General features: G+C 46.4%; 1 protein-coding gene across 2 annotated transcripts in view; it reads right to left on the minus strand.

The window, feature by feature from the left end:
• LOC119445527 (monocarboxylate transporter 9) overlaps nucleotides 1-20,657 on the minus strand; it is a 130,253-nt gene that overhangs the window by 38,486 nt on the left and 71,110 nt on the right. The window lies entirely within an intron of this gene.

Raw genomic sequence — 20,657 nt, forward strand, 5'->3', positions numbered from 1 at the left:
TGCCACGCAGCTGCACAGAACCAAGGTAAAGTTGTTTGCCGCTGCTTGGAGATACTGAGATTATCTTTTGCATTCCACCTAATTTCATAATTAGTCAGATTTATTAATTGTAGCGGTCCGGGTAGAATAACTAATCACCAGACATAACTTCGGTAAGACGGGTGTTGTCCGCCATTTAATATTATTCTCCGCCGACCCCTCTTCTTCTTCTTCTCCCTTCTCTTCTTCGTCTTCTTTTCACATTCCAGAAGTAGTCCGCTTCACCCTCCCCGGCTTCTTTTGTTTACACCTCCTGGTGTAATATTTGAACACATTGCTGATTGAGGCGCACTCTGTTTGGCCGGTGGCTCCCAGGTACCAAATAGTGTTCAATACACCGTGCTGCGATGCCGTTTTAACCACGGGGAAGGGTCCGTGAAACGTAGCGTTGGTACTTCCAATTCCTTTCCTGACTAGGACGTGGTCTTCTACTTCTATATCTGGTATGTCGCTGTTCCGCCTCTTGTCGAAGTTCCTCTTCATGCGCTGTCTGTAGGCGTCTTCTTGTTTCTCGCTTTTCTTGGCTTCACTAAGCGTAAGCTTCTCCAGGATGCCGAGATCGCAATCCGCAGGAAGAGTAGGCACAATTCCAGAAGTGGCAAAGATAGGACTGAATCCTAAACCGCTCGTATAGGAACGGTTGTGGTGTCTTGTAGCAGCCTCCAGGCAGCACTTCCATCCACCTCGGAATTTTGGGTACATCTTCATGAATTGCTTGATGTTCCTTATAGCACGTTCAGCAAGGCCGTTTGCTGCAGGATGGTAGGGTGAGCAAAATTTTACTGTTATCCCATGGTCTCGTGTCCAGTTGGCTAACTTTTTGCTCCGAAAGGCCGGGCCATTGTCACACACTATCGTCTTTGTATTTTGGAAGCATTGAGCTTGAAGAAGAGCAATAACACTGTTGGCGTCTTCTTTTCCTGCCTTGGCAGTGATCATTCTTGTGCATTCGTCGATACTGAATAAAAACGCTTGAGTTTTCTTTGTGCCTTCTCCCTTCTTTTTAAGTTCCGCGAAGTCTAAGTGAATGACTTCAAATGGGATGCTTGAATGCTTTGGGGTAATCATCACATCTGTCGCCTGCTTGAATTTCACTTTGTTCACTTGACGTATCGATCCGAATGTCGTGGTGGCTTCTGATATAGAACTGCGCCCGTTGCGTAGTGCGACGCATCAGTATTGAGCACGAAAGGCAACGAGAAGTCTGGTAAGCGCAGGATGGGATCTGACGATATCAGTTCGACAAGTTCACTATAACTCCTTTCACACTCCAGATCCCATTGGAAAGGCACGTCCTTTTGCATCAAACGTGTAAGACACCTGGTCTTGACCGCATAGTCTTTGATGAAGGACCTGAAATGTCCAGCAAGGCCTAGAAACACCCGGAGAGAGTGGACATCGTATGGTTTCACCATACGATGTCCTTGTTTCTCGTATCGATCTTTGTAAGGGGTTTTGGCAAATTCCGCTTACTGAGGACACAAAGAAGTACACCGCATTTGTTACGCCTTTTGACTTATTTGAGTACAATCTCCTGCCGTTCGGTTGGAAGAACTCCCCGGCTTCTTTCCTTGCGTGAAGCGTCCACATCGCATTGGCTCGAGGATCAGTTGTTCCAGTGCTGGTAGTGACAGATTCACCTTCACCGATTCCATTTGAAGAAGTTGCTCGCGTCCTCTGGAGGCTTCTTTCATAACTGTGTCGATGAGGTCTGCTGAATTAACATGACGTCGAAGGTCAGTCGATGGCTCACCTTGCACTTGGTAACTCTTGAAGACAACATGCTGCGGCGACGTCTGGTCGATGCAGAACGTAACCCACATGTTCGTCGTCGGCTGCGCCGAAATATGTAGCGGTCCGGGTAGAATAACTAATCACCAGACATAAATTCGGTAAGACGGGTGTTGTCCGCCATTTAATATTATTCTCCGCCGACCCCTCTTCTTCTTCTTCTCCCTTCTCTTCTTCGTCTTCTTTTCACATTCCAGAAGTAGTCCGCTTCATTAATCAACTTCTCAAATATTATGATTAAAAGCTGAATGAGAAAATTTAAAGCACCATGGAAAGCACCCGATACAGCTTTTTGTTGCTCAATACGTGCTACATAAAAGTGTTTTTCCAAGCGTGAAAGAAGCCCGCGAATACACGCAACATGGCCGCGCGACTGGCCACTCGAGGCATCTAATTAAGTCTAATTATGTAATTAGGCGCAATGCAAAAAGTAATCTGAGTCTCTCCAAGCAACGACAAGCAACATTACCTTGGTTTTGTCCAGCTACAAGGTCCTTGAATATTTTTAAATCTTGGTGCATGATAGCTGGGACACCTTGTAGTAGTCAGTGCAGGGGCACGCCCAACCTGTATCCTTTTTGAGCTCAAGAGCCTGCGGAAAGAGTCTTCCTTCTCCGACATGGGGTGATTATTAATTGATTTTACTATTGACTATTAATTTTAACAAAGAAAAGTGTAGTTTCGTCGACTGGTGTACGGAGGAAATCGGTATGCTAGACGTACGCCAGTCATGAACTATCCAGTTGTATCGCACAACATCCTCTGTCTTGACAAACGTTGCCAGTTTTTGCATGTATTGCTGGCCACCTTGGCTGGCACCTTTTGTTTTACACTAGCAGTATAGAAGAACAGTGTGCGCTCAAAACTTATTTGTCTTAGATGTCGAATTCTGCCAAAAACACAGCGTAGTACAGGATTTTAACATTATTATGATAAATCTGGGGCTACGAGTGCAGTTCCTAACTCCCGGCTCATGTCTATCATCTACGCTGCGTCATGAAGTACTTGGACCTGTATTGCGTTACCTACTTCCTTTAGCGCTAAAACATTTTTAATAGATAAACATCATGGCTTTGTATCAGGGCGCTCCGCAGCAGTAAATTTGGTTACATTTATGACCCTGGCTTCCAGTGTGCTACAATGAAGGGGCCACTTAGACGCTGTTTACTTTGACCTGAGTAAAGCATGATCTCGTTTGCCATGAGCTCCTTAATACAAAGCTCACGCAGGTGGACATACCTTCTACCATCACTGCCCCGGTATGTAACTACATGAGCAATAGATCGTGGTTCGCTGGCATTAATGGACAGAGATATGTTAGCAATGATGCCACTAGCCGACTTCCTCAAGTATCTGTTTTTGGCCCTCTTGTCGTCCTATTGTTCATAAATGATATTTCGTCCGCCGTTCAAGACTCTTTATTCTTGTATATGCTGACGAGTTAAAGTAGTGTAAGACTCTCAGCAGTGTTCACGACTGCACAGACCTCCAAAAAAAACTTTTTTCACTTTCAAACTGGTGCAGAGACAATGGGCTACTCTCCCAAAGCGATAGCATGCAGTTATCTGCGGAAAACACGCCATGTGCAATGTTTTTTCACCCTACCGGATGCTCCATTGTACAAGGCTCAATTGAAATGAAAGATCCTTGTTTGTACTTTGATAAAACACCAAACTTCTCTTCATGCGCTAAATATGTGAAACAATGTGCCCTTCGCGCTGTTGGTATTGTTTGTCGTATATCGCATGACCTCTAGTTCCGTGTTGCCTTTCGAAAATTGTATTATCTGTATGCCTACCACTACTCTACTACGTTTCTGTAGTTTGGGGTGATGCGTGGAAATATAATTCTCACCTGATGGACGTGTCCAGAATAAGTTGATATTAATTGTCAAGCACTGCTTTTGCGGTTCCGGCGGCCATAGTCGAGCCCTTTCAAATGTACCTGAACTCACATCGCTAAAATCAAGCTGCAATAAATCAGACTTTTTTTTCCTCTGTTAGGTGATCTATGGCGCTGCACACTACTCAATGCTTCTTGATCACGGACAATCTCCCTTGCCAGAAACGTTTACCAGGCAACATTACTCGTTTTCTATGCTTCATTGTCGAAGTGGAGACCGTCCTGTGCCTCGAATAAAAGATATGAAAAAAAAAACATGCAACACGTATTCTGGCTGTATTGACATATTTCAGAGTTCATTGCCTGTGTTTTGTACGTGTGTAGAGAATTATGTTATCCGATTACCTCCCTTTTCCACCCACTTTCTCGTATTCTTGTTTCCTATTTGTTTCTTTACATCACATTTTTTTTGTCTACGACATTTGGATTCTCTGTACATTTCATCTTGCGTATTGAACTTTTAAGTGAACTAATACGAAGGCGTCGTAGCTGGTCCCGGGCACTATACTAACCATTTGAACAATCGATCAATTGATTGACTGAGTGAGTGATTGATTACATTTGATCAATTTCTTTCTGTCCAGTAAAGAAAGCTTTTAAAGAAATCGTCGTTATCCATTAGAGGCTTTCATTTGTCGGTTGTTTGGGTATTCTTTATTACGGTATTTAGGTGGCTGTGACTGGTGCTACAATATAAGTAAAAGAAGTTCACTCTGCCTCACAACCTATTCCCCAAAACATGCACCCAGACCACAACAAAGAACGCAGGAAGGCACGAGCTACCTCCCTCATCAAAGCTTATGCCAACACTGCGGGCGTCACTTTCGTCGACGCAGCTGAATACCAAGGTGGACGTCGCTTTGCGGCGGTCACCACAGCAGGCGGCGCACTCCAACATGCTGCCAGCATCGTTACCCAAAATGCCGAGACGGCCGAGGAAGCGGCCATCGCCCTGGCCACTCTTGACCCAGCCTGTCTCACCATAGTGAGCAAATCTCGCACGGCAATCAACAACTACATCAAGGGTCGTATTTCTTAACAATCACTCCGTATCTTACATCAAGCCCCGCATTCACCTGAAAATCAAATCACCCTCGTCTGGATCCCAGCACACGCCGGCGATGTCCACCCGCACCTCACCAACCTCAACGAGGTTACACACTCCGTAGCACGACAGCTAGCCTACCGTGCCGGAGACGGTGCATGTGCACCCGCAGGACGCGACCGTCTTACAAGATACAACGACCTTGTGAAGTCATTTTACCTCGCAAGAAGAATCTTTCCCACCCCTCACGGCAAGTTAAACAGAGCACAGGCAACCATCCTTCGCCTGTTTCAGACATGCCCCTCCCTCACACGATATCACATCATATACCCCGACATCTACACGAGCCACACGTGCAAGATCTGTAAAACTCAACCAGCAAAACTCCCCCACATGCTATGGCAGTGCAAACATCAATACGCAGACCTTAATCCCGTGACCCTCTCGTCGAGATCGCACGCCGCTTTGCGCAGCTCCCATCTCGACGACCAACTCTGGGCTACCCAGCAGACCTACGAAGCGGCGAAGCGGCGAAGAGGCAAGACCTCGACGTCCCATCGTGGGAGGCCTAGGCCCAGCCGACTAAACTGCTGGTTCTAAGTAAAGTTCACTCTCTCAGCGTCACAATGACACCTAATCATTTTTTGCACAAACTGTGCCTGTTATAAAGTAAAGCCAGCACACGAACGTGGTTTTTCTCTCTCTCTTTTCTGAAATCGTAGAAAAAGGTTTTGGGCTTACCGCGTTGTTCTGTTCTTGCTGAAAATTGACGGAAATGTCAAATTTCATGGTTCGAATTTTGTTCAAAAAACTTGGTACAGTAAAATGCTTGGTTGTGAAGATAAAAAAACATTTAGGTTGCCTTCGCTTATGTGGAAAAACCTGCTGCCAAGGTAGCATTAGTATAAACTTGGGTCGCCGCGTGTCGAGAGCTGCGGAAAGCAACCGTTGCGTGAGCGTTGTCACATGTTGTCCGCTCTTCTGGAACATGCGGCAACCTCCGCCTACCCCTGTTCCTATAAGAGGTGTTATATGAGATCGGCTGTCAGGTGCAGAACTACAATCTAAAAGAAAAAGACTAGGTTCTGACGCCTCCTTCATGCGTTATACGAGGCGTATAGTTGGTTTTCCCGGTCTCCTAGTTCACCTGCGCGAGACACGTTGTTTATATTTCCTTGAAATGGGTAGCCAGTTGCAGGTTACACACGATAAATGTTTAATCCTTCTATGTTCATTAGAGCCTTTGTAAAAAGGCTACTTATTCAATTGTTCCAGTGTGTCATACGATCGTTCACCGCAATGTTTCCCACAGCCCTAAAATAACAGTGCATGACACTGGGTTCATATTCAGTGGAAATGGAAGGGGGGGGGGTATATTTAGTGTAATGTGTGGCGAAACTTTAAGGTTACAGGATAAAATAGGACCTGCACAACTAATTACTTGGCCCTCGATTTTTTCTTCATCTTATTCCGGTATACAAAATTGTCGTTATGCTTTCCTACAGTCCTCGACGAGCTGAACGAATCGCCTCGTTTGTATTTGTGGAAAATAAGGGTTACGTTATGGTTGATACGCCGGCAAAGTTTTCAGTGTGGGGGTACTTGCAGCGTTGGCAATAAATTAATTATACGAGCACTACGGAGCTTTAAAAGTACGTTTTACGGACCGCACCGAACTTAACCCACACCCCTGAAGGAACTATAAAATCCACGCAGATCAAATTGATTTACAATGGCTCGAGCGTTATAGCAATGTTCTCACTAACTGAAATGGCTGTGGATTATTTATTGTTATTATAAAAAAAGATTATTGACAAGTGCTCGAAAGCGTTACTTTCGGGCAAGGTTACAAACTGGCGTCATATTCGAGCAATCATTAAAAGTGTAAGCTTTAATTGCATGCAGTTGAAATTCTGATTGCAAATGCTGAAAACTAAGACGAAAACCAGCGAACGAAACACCTACACAAAAGACAAGCAGTATACGAAGGGCGACTGCTTTCTTTCGATGGTTTTCATCTTAGTTGACCATTTAGACTCTCGCCCAGCACTTAGCGTAACAGCTCAAAATAAATAGCTTCGTTCGAAATTAGGTCGTGGTTCTGCGAGAGCGGTAGACAGGACTGTTTTTTTTTTCAGCAATCTTTAAACCTCTACCGAACTGAGCACGTGACTTGTGTGACGGTTCAGTAGCACTACGGGTGTGGCCGTTTCCCTTTATCGCGAGGTCCCTAGCCGGCATTCGTAAGAAATGATTACGCAACGTGGTCGGTCTTAATTCTTTCTTCTTTGGAGCTCTTATCACCGTGGGTACGGCGATATGCAAATTTACATTTCGTTCCTTGCTGCGAGCAAGATATACCAACAGCGCGAGCACTAAGGAAGCTCTCTGTAAGACGATTTATCTCCGCGGCATCTGTGCGAGGGAGCTCGGCAAACGGGTCAGGTTCTCGCCGTTGACGCGATGGACCGTTTAAGTGGCGTGGCCGTGACAGCCTTCCCGAGTTGTACCCTCGAGGATCAAGACACTTGCCGCAGGGGGGCGATGAGCGGTGCAGTATCAGTTGCTCGGTTCGGCGACACTTTCATGTGGGACGCGCGCGACCGAAAACAGGTTGAGGTGATCGTCAGTATCAAATAGCGTCGGGCACTTAATAAACTGGATCGCGCTTTCTGTGCGGGGAGCAGCACAACGTTGTAAAACCGCAGCGCTTTGTTTGCTTTGAGCCGTGGATACAGCGTGTCAACCTGAAAGCGGTGTAAGGTAGGTCTGATAAACGATCCGGATCTTTATTCTTCGTAGGCATTTCCCATGCGTCCCGAAGGGATGGCAGTCACGCTAGCAAAGGCATAAGCCACAGGATACTATGCCGGCAGAACAGACTCAGTGGCATAATGTAGACGATGCGCACAATAGGGACCAAAACGATGGCGAAGCTAGCCACGTCGACAACGGCATCGACAACAACATCAATACAGCTACTGCTAATCGACGGACGAGTCGTAACGTCCACAATACGTCGGATCTGAAAACGGCAAGACGTCTCTGATGCCGCGAGACAACGATGAAACCATGAGCGCGGACGAATAACATTCTTTTACGGCTTTACTTATTCTACGAAAGGAACACAAGGACGACGAACGCGCTGATTGTGCGTGCGGCAAACTACAGAAGCATTTCGGCAGAATTCATCTCCCGATGACCGCCGATGGTAATGCAATTAGCATTCGATAAATGCAGCGACATACCGTACTTCTGAATACGCGTTTATTTCTTGTCTGTTAGTGGTCATTCTGAGGACTTTCGTTCATTTGGCAAATTCGCCGCAATCCAGGTTTCCTCCAATTTTCCCATGGCACTCGCTTGCCAAGGTCGCCCATGAGGGTGGTGGCAAGACGACGACTGCATGACGCCGACGGTGCGACAATGAACGAATGACGAAGAAGGAAATGACGCCAATGACAACGGCCATACGACGACTACGGCATGATGACAAGGAGACGACTGCATGACGAGAGTCGGATGAAGAAATTAGAATGCCGATGATAGAACGACACGCGATGGCAACACGGCGAGGGTATAACAACGAATGCAGAGTTTGCATGAAGAAGAGTTTGCAGAAGTTTGTCTCATTGGTTCAACCTTGGCGAAGAAATAAAGACTTCCTCGCGCAGAATTACCGTCGCGAGCCACTACACTACTGCCTAGTTTCGAGTGGCTGTAGCAACTGGCCTTTTGCATCGACTTGACGGAGCAAATGAATACGATAAGCTCAATGCTCAAGCTGTAAGGATAGGCACATCTCATTCATGACCCGTACGTGGACTGTCAAAGGCATCAGGGCAAAATTCCAGTTCTTTGGGAAACAGTTACAAAATCGAAAGTGGGAGCATTTCCGCTGCTGTTCAAGGATTTATTCTTCGGCGATCTGCAAACAAGGTTTTGCGAATTATTCTCTCACCTAGCAAGCAAGGAGCAACTAGAAATGTTCCAAAATCAGTTTGGCCGTCATATCGGTGCGCTTTTCTTTATAAGTAATAAAACTACAGTTAAACGACTTTTTGAAGCACAATTACAAAGAAGGAAATCTAATCAATTTATGCAGACTACTAGGCTCTGAACAGTTCCCAAACTTCAAGCAATTTGTTCGCGAGTACAGGTCGATTTTCGGCATTATCTATGTTCGTAAGCAAAGTTTCTGCCGAAAAGAAGTGGACGTCGAAATACAGGGCAAATTTATTTGACGAATACCTGAATTATCTGCTTATTATCGGCTCATCAGTCTTGCGCTACAGTTGACCGAAATAATTAAGTTACAGCGTCAGGCCCAGCACTCACATAAGTATCCGCTCTATGTCTTGGGAACCAGACATACACAACTCACATGCACTGAAAAGTAATGCAATTTGCTTAGTGACCTGTGCAGCATTTTGCGGTCGTCGCATGCTTTCCCATTTTACAGCCTCCAGCATTTCTAGCTATATCGCGCGATTGTCCATCACGCGTTATTTTAGCGCCTTTAAGCGGCGATAATCAGCGTTACCGGCAGAAGTACTCTCACGTGCGCTTAGCACTCTCGTGTGCAAAAGTCGTTTAATGCGATTTTCCCTTCAGGACGACGTGCGACCATATTATAGTGTTCTCGCGCGATATAGTTAAAGATGCGGGAAGCTGTACATAAGTTATTATTACAAATATGAGAATGTGTTAATGCAAATATGATAATATTTTCTTGCCTCGTGATTTCATGGGTAAGAATTCTTCTCCACATTTATTTATTAGCGTTAATATTACGTTTGCTATTTTTGTTAATCTGGTGCTTTTGCTTTAATATCTTGCAAATTGTATCTGTTCCGATAGGACTCTGTCATATAGTGTAGGTTGTAGTTAGCGATCACCAGCATCCTTAGTAAAAAAAGTATACATTCATAATTATGTAAAGCTTTTGTTCGGACCTTATGCATATTATTTTTTTGTTTCCAAATACTGTTGGCCGTCTTGGCCGTAACAAGGTGGGTAGAGCAACTTCACATGTCACATTGAAAAATAAAGTAACAGTGACAGAACACGCAGAAAGGAAATATAAAGAATCAGACAATATCTCGGATAACATAGATATTTATATCACTATGACAATGGGATTGCGCGTAACATATGAGATAAAAAAAAACACTGCAGGATAGATTCTAGAATTTGGTGAATGTCTGCTTGATAGTTACAAAATGCGTGTTTCGTTAAAGGCTTATAACACGTTCTTGTAAATTTCAGGTGGTGCTGCAAAAGAGAATGGACATCTGTAAACAGTTACAGTTTATTTATCTTTCGCCGAAAAAAAACGAATAAGCGTACACATCCAGATACTCGCGTGGAAATGCAAACATGCAATGATTGCTTGATCTGACCTATTTAGTTCGCGTGGAAACAGGGCAGGATGTGGCTTTGAAATTGAAGTAACCTTTGACAGCAAAAAAAAAAAGAAATTTGAGACTACTTAGTTCCCGGCGTTTTGCTAATGTTGGCAACTCAAGTAATCGTAGCAATTCAGAAACAGATTCACTTCGATAATGCTGTCATAAAATTAGCCTTGCAACTTTACTTAGTAGCTTCACAATTTCTTTATTTAATCCTGCTTATAATGGATCCCACATGGCATTGGCGTATTCTAACTATGTTATATTGTAAGTTAACTAACGCGTAGCTTAACTGGTGGTGATGCTACTTTTAGTGCGCGGCGAAGTAGCCACCTCTTTTACAGCGAAGCTGTTTCTGCGGACCCTGTGCCGTCGTTCGTTTGCTAAAACCCACGTCACCTAGCGGGAGATGAGAGGAAAACAAGAGCTCAACCCGGTGAGAATGCTGTGAGAGGGAGTAGATGAACAGGAGAACGGGGAGGGGGTTGACGTAGGTCGCGCCGTCCAATACTCGCAGTTGGTGGGGGAGAGCGTGAGGCGCACCAACCAATGGCGGTGTACGAAAAAAGTAGGTCCACAGAGGAGTGAGGTGTGAGAGGAGTTCGCGTTAGCGTTGGTTGTATATACGGAGCTTTGGTCAGGGACTATTGTCTGGGAACGTCGTAGAAAAGTGTGAAGAACGCGCTAGGAACGCCGTCGCCTGTGGACGCAGACGCGTCCCATCCCCCACAAGTAGCGCCGTTCACAGGTTCACCATCTCCACGGAGTGCAAGGAGCGCAGATTTCTTTTCTGCAGCTATACAAATTCTGTTCACCTGGGGTTTCCAGCTTAAGCGTCTTGAAATTGTTAAACCTAAGTACTTCACCGTGTCAGTTAACTTAGAACTGTCGAATTTGTCTCGTAATTACAGTCAAAATCATACTTTGTTCTGTGCGTAACTCTCAGTTTAACAGATTCACCTTCGTTAATTGTCATTTACGATTTTGCGGCCCATTCTTCTACAGCTTTAAGCACTTAGCAAAGGACACTTAATTATTTGGATTATTGATTTCACTATATATTCGACCGCCGTCCATGAATAGTCGGGCGGTTATACAGTCATTTGTGTGATGAGCAATATCATTTATGTAATATAAAAACAAAACTGATCCCAAGACAGATGCCTCTGGAAAAGCAGAGGTTATCTTTAGTAATCTAGATTTATTGCCGTTTATTTTCACGTATTGATTTCTACTTGTAAGATATGATTGGATCCACATTACGACTTCATAACTGATATTAAATTCTAGAAGTTTACTAATTAGTTCCTTATGTAAGACACGATCGAAAGGTTTCGACAAGTATATTAATATAGCGTCGACTTTCTTTTCATGGTTTAAGAAATATGAAAAATCTGTACTCGCTTCTACCAGCTGTGTGAAAAAAATACCTTCGTGTCTTCAAGATAGATGTAGATTGATTTTGAAATCATGTGTTCCAGCATATTATAGCAAACACACGGAAGTTAAATTGGCCGATAGCTTCCAACATCTTCCTTTTCACCAAACTTGTGCACCAGAATAACTTTTGTTGTTAGCCAGGCATCTGGGGCCTGTTTCTGTGTTTGAGGCATTGAAAATGATCCTCAGATAGCTACCCATTCCGCATATTTGCGTAAGAAGCAGCTTGGTCTGCTGTATTTTTTATCATTAATATTTTTTATCATTAATATTTACCAAAAGAGCTAAAAGGCCTTCATATAAGACCTGCATATCAGGCACTGTTGAAAGGTACGGATACTTTAGTGCGAATTGTGAGCCATCACCTGTAGAAGCACCAGGGAAAAGAAATTGAAAAAGTTTATTAAATAGGTTGCCATGCTCGAGCAGTCCAACACAAGTTCCTCATTCACAACTATGTCACTGAGACCTTCGTTATTCAGAGAGAGACAGAGCAAAAAAAGAAAAAGGTGTGGATCATGCGTCATAAAATGTTTTATTTTTAGGTTATAAGCTTTGTTTTAGGAGCAGCCAACATAACGCGCCATAGAGTAACCCAAGGCTGAACATTTCTATGGTCTCTTCGTAAATCTGCCTTTCGCGGCTAATGTTTCGTCTTAAACGTATGATACCGCGTGTGATTAATGAGTTCTGTTTTTCTTCTTCTGTTCTGAATTGGCAAAAATATATTCACACAGTCAAATACACCGCCTTCCAATGCAATGCACATCGCATTCACGTCAATCGTTTGACTGAGTCTATCTAAAGTATATGAAAGGAAATAAATATAGTTCGCGTCATCGCCTTTGTCAAAAGTTCAGAACATCCTACGTATAGTACTGGTTATTGGCCATACAGCCGTATGATTTATCTGTAAATAAACTAGCTTAGACTAGCTCTCCCTGCGATCTCCAATTACCCGTGTCTTGCGCTAGCGTTTTCCAACTTGCACCTGCAAGTTGGAATACGCTAGCGCAAGACAGGGGTAATTGGAGATCGCAGGGAGAGGCCTTCGTCCTGCAGTGGACATAATATAGGCTGATGATTATGAAACTAGCTTAGAATACGCGAGGCCGGTTGGAACATTATGCTATCATCTCCAATCGCCGGTCTAAGAGAACCGAGGCTAATATGCATTTTGATTCTCCAACTACACGCGTGCATTCGTTAACAACCTGTTGTAAATAAAGGGCGCTATAACGTAAAATGATTCCAAGCTGTTTTGATACCAATTTCTTCAATCAGCCTCCATGATTGGTCAAAACATTTTCGGGCCATTCCAAATTTCACCTGTCTGTCACGCGACGTCACGAAAACCGCGATAGCTCCCCATCTGATATAACGTGTACACACTGATTATGCACGATTGAACTGCACAAAATAAAAACAATTATTCCTGCTTCGGCGCATTTTCACCATTAGCCCTCTCCTATTGTTCCAATGTTTTCTGGCTAAGCCCACTTCGCCTGTCTGTCACGCGACCTCCCAAAACCGCGAAAACTGGCCACGTCAAAGTGACGCGTACGCGAGAAAAAAAAACGCATTAATATGCCGAACAAAACTGAAAAATTTTCTGAATAGCCACAGACGGCCCCGTTCCGAAAGAAATAGAAGACGGATGCCCGCCGATTGATCAGGCCCTCGCTACTCGCACCTGGCGGTGAGCATGTAATTATTTGTGCATGATAAACCTATTTGCGTGGCAGTAAAACGTTATCGAGCCCTTTCGGCATGCATACGACATCGCTCTGCCAACTCTTCCTGGCTGAGGATCTGTTTTAGCGGCATTCTTATCCTTCCGTAGCGCCGCGATTTTCGACCAGCCACCGCAAGCTAAGTAAGGCGAAGCGGACCAATTGGAGAAGCCGGCACCACCTTCTTCATGTGGTTATCTATTTTCACTGTGCTGGCTCGGCCCCACCGAAACCCTCTCCACAAGAGCGTGCTCCTCACCTCTTGTCAGTCAATCAGATAAGAAAAACCGCTGAGTGTAGACAATGTTATTGGTTTTGAAAGCGAACAAAGGTGACTGCCTTTAAACGAGGAGAGTGTTTGATTGGGTTTGTTAGACAACACTGCGGGTCACCGCCCGATGCTTGCGTCGGTGGTTACGTAAATTTGACGTCAAATGTTTGGAATCAAAACCGTTTGGAATCATTTTACGTTATAGCGCCCAAAGACTGAAAGCAATTTCTAGAAGTTGAAAGTATGTGTGTTCGTGATCCCGTGCGCTCAGTTATGTCAAATCAGACCTTGGCAAATAACTGGATGCGGATACTATTATGTATATATATATATATATATATATATATATATATAGTGTAATGCAGATGACGAGATGCACTTGGGCTCGGGCGCTAGGGGGCGAACGAGGGCAAGAGGAGGACGAAGGACATAATAGAACATTAGATAAGGCATACCATACCATACCATACCAAACAGCTGGCCCAGGAACGGGTGCTGTCTCTGTGTCTCCTTTATTCCTTTACAATAGCGCAGTCAACAAAAGCCCAGTCTAAAGGCGCTCCGGTGCTGCGGAGGCCTTGCGTCCTCCGCCATCTGGCCGTTCCGGTTCCTCCTGGCGAGGGAAGAACGTCAACGCTTCCCTTGACATGGATGCCGCACCTGCGACTACCAGGATCTCCGAACCCCCAAGGCATGCCGTTCACGCTGCCTTGGACATGGATCCTCGCCTTCGTGGGTGCCTCCTGCGGCCAGGGAACGCCGTCCACGCTTCCCGTGCTCTGAATTACTGCCCCATGACATCATCGCAATCTCAGCCAGCAAGCGATGCCATCCATGCTTCCTCGGTTATGGAGCCGGCCATTCCTACCACCGTCGCAAGCACCCACCGCACCATCAGGTGACAGGCGTCGAAGCCTCCTCGTTGGCTCTAGGGCAGGACTCTACAGATGATCTCGTCCAAGCCATCGCCAAGCTGAATCACCAGGTCGAGCTTTTTGACGAACACCTTCGCATCCGTCGGTGGTTGCGCCGTTCCACGTCTCGCTGAGACAGCGCTCCGGGCCCCCCGTCTTGGACCTGTCCTGCCTGGGAACGCCGTAGTACACGCGTCCCTCGGCGAGAATATCATCATGAGAACTACTTCGACTCCTCAACCACCAGGTATGCGGTTGATGCTTCCTTGGCGGTAGAACTGGCTGCCGCAACCACCGCAACGACCACACTGTCCGTGGATACCGGCCCTGATTCCTGGGGCCGCTGGACAGGTAGCCTGGCGGAGATGATAGGCTGCATCTTCTAGCAGCCGGATTTCATACAAATACCGCCGTTTCGCGGCTTTCAAGATGACGTCATCGTTTGGGTTCACTCTATCAATGCCATGGGTGACCGTCATGCTTGGCTAGATCAAAAAAGATGGGTGGTTGCGGCAAACTGATTTTGCGGTGCTGCCAAGGCTTGGGACAAGTTCGAAGGCATCAAGCAGGGATCCTGGCTTGAATGGAGTGCAGAACTTATATCTACTTTTGGCCCACTTTCTTATGCCTGCGCGTCCCTTAGATCCCCGAGCATCAGCTGCAGCTCGTCGTCGTCGAAGATCACGGCCGAGAACCAACGGTTCAGCAGCAGCGGCAGTGAGTCGATCCCTCAGCCGACACCGCATCAGTCACAGGCATCCGTTTCGAGCATCTCCACGTCGGCGTCCTCCGCTTTCCATAGCGTACCCGGCAGCAAGGCCTCCAAGACAGAGGATGAAGCTGCATCCGCAGCGGCGACCGAAGCAGAGGTATGCGGCGACGACGCGGGCAATCTGCAGTACGGCGACTCTTGGAACACGGACCCAGTCGCCGTGGCTCTACGGCTGCTGAGGGCTGAGGATAATCGCAACAAGAGCCCCAATCCGGCACAGGCCCACCCCTGCCGCAAAGGGGGTGCCATCCACCAACGAGATGGCCCGCTAGCCCGTCTAAGAGATGGCGTTAGACCCATGTCTCAAGCAGCGAGAACCCGACCAGGGCCCGGACCCACCGGCCCAGAGTCCCGCAATCACCCTCCCCCTGCCCGCACCAGCAGCCGCGCGCAGGTACACTCCACCCGGTGCCGCCATCGCCCTCGCCCATGGGGGTGTCAACCACACCAGGCCTCAAGGGAGGCACCACAAGACAGCCGGCCCAGGAACGGGTGCTGTTTCTGTGTCTGTTCCTTTACAAAGGCGCAGGGGGCATTTGGGGGCGAACGAGGGGAAGAGGAGGACGAAGTAGATAATAGAACAGCTGGCCCAGGAACGGGTGCTGTCTTGGTGTCTCGGTTATTCCTCTACGATATATATGGATTGTGTCAGTGATGTCGCACGTTTTATTGCAATGTGTGTCCTTTTCATTCATCTCCTGTTTTTGCAACTATTGTGAGGGTCCTACACGCTGTCTAAGGCCTTTAATTATGCTAGATGCGTTCTCTGTGACCACTTTACAATGTGGTCATTCTGTAAATTGGGAGTTTCTACATAAAGCACATGTAGGCACCTGCCTACGATTGTTTTTTTAACCCTACCTTAAAACCTGCAATGAAAGGCTCACTATTTAGGGCCTGTCGAGTTGAATTGCATTCTGGGGTTTCACTAGCCAGAAGCCACAATTTCATTATGAGGCACGCCGTAGTGAGAGACTGCGGTTTAACTTTTACCACCAAGGGATCTTTACCGAACCCCCTGTTCACAGAACATTAGGCGATTTTGCAATTCGCCCTCATCGAAATGTGGCCGCCGCGGCCGGGATTCGATCACGCGACGACGTGCTTAGTAGGGCGGCACCATAGCCGTTAAGCCACCACCGCGGGTCCTGTCGAGTTTGTCTATTAACTGTGCAGTAATTATTTTATTACCGTGGTGATAATTTTGAGGGATTTCAGGACCTTTCTAAGGCTCGGCTTGGTTGTGGGCCTGTCATGTACAGCAATTGTTAGTGTTCATCAATAATATACCGCACAACGTAGCAAATAAGGTTCCATATAGCTGCGTTCACAGAGTACAGACAACAAATCAGGTACATGTTCAAACGCGTGGTCACGTAACATTTCTAAGCATAATTTTGTAAAATCAATTCTATACTACACCACACACGAGTCGTCTTTTCTGACAGTTCTTAAAACGTAAACGTTGTCGAGAATAAAATAGCGTAGTACACAGGACCGTAAGCAAGACTAAAAACATGATTGCTCTCTGTCCTATGTCGTGTGCAATACTATTTTCGACGATTTTACGCTAACAGGCCTAGACTTTTACAGTAATGAAACCTTAACACTATTTGTACAGTGTCTACACGGATTGGTGGAAATACGGAGCTGTTGTAATCACACACCTGCAAGACAAAGCGCCCTTTGGAAAGAATGGAGACGTTTCCCGGACCACCTTAACGTCATATGGATGTCTGCTTGGTTCATATAGTATTACTGTGAACGAGCAAAAAAAAGCAAGAAAAAAAGAAGAAAAAGCCGGCACATCCCACGCCCTGTGGGAATCGATGTTATGCGAAGCAGTGTGTGGGGAGCCTACCAAGTTAACGAAATGACCGTGAGAACACCAAGACGTAGGCAGATGTTTAATGACCTACATGACACGCATGTCATGGTATTCATCTCATGAGTCCCCAGCTTTCCGTTTAGCTACACCTAAGCGACATAAGGTGAAAGCCTTACTCATGCTCATGACTATGACTTCGACCATCAACCTTTAGCCTTTTCCTTCTGGTACCACATCCGAACCAATTTCAGTGGTTTTTGAGCGTTAATGCTTTTTCGCTGGGTCATTGTCATTTTAAGTGGCTGTTTCATGACCTCCATGACACGCATATCATGACATTCATGTCATGACCTATAATTTATGTTCGTCATAAACTCTTGTCATACTATGCTAATTTTGGTACATAAAACGTTAACGAAACGGCCATAAGAGCATCAAGACGTAGGAGGCTAGATAGATAGATAGATAGATAGATAGATAGATAGATAGATAGATAGATAGATACTGCCAAAGTAAAAATGTTCGCCAAGAAATGCGTCGCATTAAAAAAAGATGTGTGCTACCGGGAAATGGGAACGAGCTTGACGGCTGCCTCGAATGTTTGATAGTATTTGAAATCAATATACCAACGGAAACTTAGTGGTAAAAGCAAATTTCAATTATAAAATTGTTATTTCGCTCCTTTTCCGGACGTTATGCCAGAAGGTCAACACAACTAATAAAAATTGAAAATTATTTGAAGAAAACACGTCGAGTATTTGGAAGAGAGTTTTTAGTGTACGCATGCTCGCATCACTTATGTTTATGAACTTATTTTGGGTAATATTTATTCAGTTTTCTTTTATCAGCCCTCAACCACACAACTGCTCTCTGATTCGGCCCACTCATCCAACAGTTTGAAGACTCCTCGCCTCCGCACATGGTTGCCAGAATTGCAAACACTATAAATTTGTAAGGAAAATTACCGTTATTTATTAAATTTGTTTTCAGCCACTTTCTTGTAATAGTGTTTGCTAAGTATTATAGAAGCACATAAAGAGTTTAATGCTCTCACTACTTGCAATATCTTCGAACCGTAATTAATTCTTGAGAAAGGCAACACCCACTGATTACGGTTTCTGAATTTGTACGAAATTTTCAAGTTTCAGTTACGTTGCATACATTTCTAACTCCTTGTTTTAGGCCAAACATGCATTTAAAAAAATTTTCAAGTGTAGGTTGTATTAATAAAAGCGTTGAATAGGCAACACATTAGGAGCACGTAATATTTCGAGTGACTGTGCATCAGATAAAGCGTTAAGAACCTGTTGGGTGTCTTTTTTTTAAGTTCTTAAGATATGATTGTTCGTTTGCGATCTTGTCCACCCCACTAGGTTACAATAATGAACGTGAGGGAGTAATAGACTGTTATATAACTTTTGTAGCTGTTGTATATACCATTATATTGTCACCTGTAGTAGTGGGAATAGGGCAAGCGCAGAGGCGCAAGAAGAACGAAGTGCGCGTGCTAACCGCCCCGCTCGATGGTTAGCTCTCGCCGCCATTTTCTCCAGAGCCCAGCTGCTCATAAATAAACGTCGTTAGCCCCCTTTGAAGGCGCGTGGCAAAGTGGTGGAGGTGCGGGGTACTTCTCACTCATGCCGCAGACTCCTCCTGGGAGCGGAAGCACCAGCCCTGTGTTAGTTGATACTCCCGTCCATCGGACCAGCCGCAGGATCCGGGGACTGCCTCCTGAAGATACTGAAGACACCGCAGTGCTTCAGACTACCCCAACCGGTATGGAACGTTCAGTGACGAATCGGTATACGCTTCAAAATCCACTGGTGCCGAAGTCGTTCCATGGCGACGTCTTCGAAGACGTCGAAGACTGGATGGCCGACTTCGAGCGCGTGGCCGAATGCAACGAATGGGATGACGCGACTAAACGTAGGAATGTCTACTTTTGCCTGGAGGACGGCGCGCGTACATGGTTTCAAAACCGTGAGGAGCAACTGACGTCGTGGCGCGACTTCCGTCGTCAGCTACTAGACACCTACGCCAGTCCCGATGGCCGCGAAGGAGCCGAACGAGCAATCCAGGCCCGAGTCCAGCTTCCCAACGAAAGCGTTACTGCGTTCGTCGAAGATATGACGCGCCTCTTCAGACGAGCAGACCCTGGAATGACCGAGGACAAGAAGCTGCGTCACCTGATGCGAGGGGTGAAGGAGCAACTCTTCGCTGGTCTGGTGCGCAATCCTCCCAAGACTGTCGCCGAATTTTTAGCCGAGGCTGTAAGTATGGAAAAGATGCTTCAGCATCGCTCGAACTTTTATGATCGGCAAGTGAACGCGAGTACTGACATTTTGACGGCCATTGGAAACAATAATGACAACCTTCGCGAACTCATCCGCACCGTTGTGCGCGAAGAACTAATGAAGGTTTATGGCACGCCACAAGCCACGGTGAGCTCCATTGCGAGTGTTGTAAAAGATGAAGTCAACCAAGCACTCCGGTCCAACTTTCCTTTTGCTAACACCGCGCCTGTACCTTCTGTACACCACCGTGCGACCTACGCAGAAGTGTTGAGACAGCCTGCTTCGTCCCCGCCGCTGTTTGTCCAGGCCGCTCATCCGGTTGCACTTCCACCAGCCCCACCGGTGTCTTACATCGAGGAACGACGCACGCCTCCACCGTTTCACCATGCCGCTCCTCCGATTGTGCTTCCGCAGGAGCAACCAGTACATTACGCCGACGATCGACGCATGTCCCCTCGGAAGTCAGATGTTTGGCGCACTCCGGATCGCCGTCCTCTGTGCTTCCACTGTGGTGAGGCAGATCATTTGTACCGCCAGTGCCCATACCGACGCCTTGGGTTGCGGGGCTTTTCCGCCTACTCGCCACCACCCCGACTGGGCCAACGACCTCGGGACATTGAAGATTATCTCGCTCAGCAACGCATGCCACCGCCTACCGGGCGGCAGTCGCGCTCGCCGTCGCCAAGGCGATTTTCACCATCGCCTCAGCGGTATTCGAGCAGACGGTCGCCAAGTCCCCGCCGGGAAAACTAACTCCAGCGACCTTTGGGGGCGAGGCCGCTGGCAGTCGACGCGCTGAAGACCTCCGATCGACGCGAGTAACGAAGGGTACCGGACCGACATTAACTGCAGCTGAACGGAATGACCGGCTTTCGCTCGACATACCTGTGTTGATTGACGGTTATGCGGTTAGCGCTTTAGTGGATACCGGAGCGGACTATTCTATATTAAGCGGGAAGATGGCGACGTTGCTGAAGAAAGTAATTACACCTTGGCATGGTTCGCAGATTCGTACGGCTGGTGGTCACGTCGTTACTCCACTGGGAACCTGCACGGCAAGAGTTCGGATTCGAGGATCGACATTCGTGGCGAGTTGCCTTGTCTTACGAGAATGCTCCCGCGACGTCATTCTCGGAGTTGACTTCCTGCAGGAATACGGCGCTGTTATTGACTTACGGGGAGGTGTAGTCACGTTCTCAGCCGACCAAGCAATCGAC

This window comes from Dermacentor silvarum, chromosome 3, assembly GCF_013339745.2.
Source record: "Dermacentor silvarum isolate Dsil-2018 chromosome 3, BIME_Dsil_1.4, whole genome shotgun sequence".
Taxonomy (NCBI): Eukaryota; Metazoa; Arthropoda; class Arachnida; order Ixodida; family Ixodidae; genus Dermacentor; species Dermacentor silvarum.